The 2,503-nt window shown below is 44.9% G+C and overlaps 1 long non-coding RNA gene across 1 annotated transcript; it reads left to right on the top strand.

The window, feature by feature from the left end:
* Positions 1 to 565: 565 nt before the first annotated feature.
* On the top strand, positions 566 to 1,847 carry LOC114615161. Its single transcript, XR_003710440.1, has 2 exons — positions 566 to 1,214; positions 1,610 to 1,847. It is a non-coding gene; the product is annotated as an uncharacterized LOC114615161 (long non-coding RNA).
* The last annotated feature ends 656 nt before the right edge of the window (positions 1,848 to 2,503 follow it).

Below are 2,503 nucleotides of genomic sequence, written 5' to 3'. Positions count from 1 at the left end.
CTTAAGTGAGCCCTTTGCATCACAGGACGAAAGGAATCTGTTTTGCATCACTGTCCCTTCCGGTCAGTGAGTGATTAACTGATTCATTCTCGGGGAATTCATGTCCACCAACAATAAGCTATCTGCCAAAAAAGCCAGGAGAAACCATCTCGCTTTCTTAATTTGCATTGAAACAACATCAGGCATTGCAGGGCAGTTTCCATGGAGCAGAACAGTGGTTTGCAAACAGAGCTCAGAGCCAAGGCTCGGAAAAAATGGGCCAAGAGACAAGCCGGGCAGGGAAGGAACACATATTTACATTTTGGGTTCCAAAAGCTTCCTGAAAAGTGAGCATGAACTTGAGGGACAAGTTTGTTTGTTTGTTTGTTTGTTTATTCTATGCCTATTTCAGAAATGGCTTAAGGCTGTATGCAATGTGAATAATGCAGCTAGATTCTTTTTTTTTTTTTTAAGAAAAAAAAGAAAAAAACCTAATCTGGTTGATGGATCTAAAAGACCATCAGTTTGGAGGCAGCCTGAGCTACATATTAAGATACACACACACACACACACACACACACACACACACACACACACACACACAGAGAGAGAGAGAGAGAGAGAGAGAAAGAGAGAGAGGTGGGAAATTGAAAGGATGTGCTATGATTAACCTTCATTGTCAACTTAACTGGATTGAAATCATCAGTCATCTGGGAGACTCACCTCTGGTCATGTCTCAGCGTTTCCAGGGGGTTTTACTGAGGAGGGATGATCCTCCCTTCTTAGGTTGCTCCCGTCCAGTTCTGTCATGATGAGAAAAGCAACTCATTCAGAATGTAAAACACTGATTGGGAAATTCAGGCGTCTTCAGGATAAGATTCAGGAGGAAAGCGAGGCTGAAAGCAGGGTTGCAGTTGGCAGGCAAAGTTCACAGAAGGGTCAAGTGGACCAGTTGCTTCTTTCAGAAAGTAAGAACACCCTGGGCGGAGCCCTGAGCTCTTTGTGGATGCTAGTAGTCTCCTGAGCCAGCACATTCTCCCCCCACTCACCCACCCCCCACCTGTCTTGCTGCCGTCTTTCTTCTTACAGACTGCACGTGGCCATCAGTTCTTTGGGTACATCCCCCGACATGAGCAGACACAGCCGACCCCACTTCGTCCTTTGCTAGTAATTCCATCAGTTTACTAGATGGAGACTTGCCTAGGAGATCAGGGAGGCACGGTCGAGTGTTTCTGGTGAGTTTTCAGAAGACATGGAGGTTAAGAGGTCTTTACCATTACCATCATGGCAGGGATGCAGAGCAGCAGGCAAGATGGTGGTAGCAATGGCTTGAGAGCTCACACCTCAAACTGCAGAGAGAGTGAATGGGGGACATCAAACCCTACCTCCAGGGGCACACTTCCCACAGCAACTCCATACTCTCCCAGCCTCCCCGCTAAGCATCACCAACCAGGGATAAAGAATTCAAATACTCAGTCAAGCCACCCTCAACGTTCACTGTGTGAACAACTTTGCACAAGCCTCACTGCCTAAGCTATTTGGGCCTGGCCACCATGGATGGAACCTCTCAGACTGAGTGAAAATACATCTTTCTTCCATTTAGTTTTTCTCTCTTGTGTTTTGTTCACAGCAATTACAAGAGTAACTAATGTATCCACCGCCTCCTAAAAATATCAAAGGGAGCTGGAGAGAGGGCGCAGGAGAGGTTAAGAGCTCTTGTAGAGGACCTGAGTTCAACTCCGAGCACCTGCGTGGCTACTCACAACGATCCATAACCCGAGTCCCAGGAGCCGCATGGGAAACAAACACATGTATGAGCAAACCACTCATATACATAAACTAAAATTAATAAATCTTAAAGGACAAAACAAAGAGTGTGTTGCAATTAATGGTAGATACTTACTTGGTATGGTTAGGGCCCCAAACACTGCAAAAGATGATATATATACATACTTATATATTATATACATACATACATACATACATACATACATACATACATACATGTGTGTGTGATTAACAAATACAAAGTACAAAATTTCATATTCAAGGACCTGTGCTGTTTAGATTGGCTAATGATCAATCACCTGAACTCTGTGCCAGTCACTGATAAGGTCCATGCTCTGATGCCAGGAAGAAGGACGGTCAAGAGGAGCTGTGGGGTTGAAGGGATTTCAAAGATACATATTTTATTTGTCAGCAGGTAGGCCACCAGGCAGGCAGCTGCTGGCAGGCACGCAGATACAAGCTAGCACATACAGGCCACACAGGCAGGCACAAGCATATGTATAGATCAGGATACAGACCCCATGGAGGTAGGCACAACAGCCCTGGCTGTCTCAGGTAGAGGCTTCTGACCTCACGACCACATTTGTATAGCATCACATAAAAGGCATTTTGCCAAAAAAAAGTAGTTATATTACATATACTATATCACTGTTTGCTAGTGTCAGTTATCTGGTGCTAACAGCCTCCTCCAGGGTCCAGTGTCAGCTATTCTTAATTGATTTCTTCTGGATATCCC

Source organism: Grammomys surdaster, unplaced genomic scaffold (genome assembly GCF_004785775.1).
Source record: "Grammomys surdaster isolate TR1022 unplaced genomic scaffold, NIH_TR_1.0 130, whole genome shotgun sequence".
NCBI classification, from domain to species: Eukaryota; Metazoa; Chordata; class Mammalia; order Rodentia; family Muridae; genus Grammomys; species Grammomys surdaster.
This window is presented reverse-complemented; position numbering and strand designations above follow the sequence as displayed.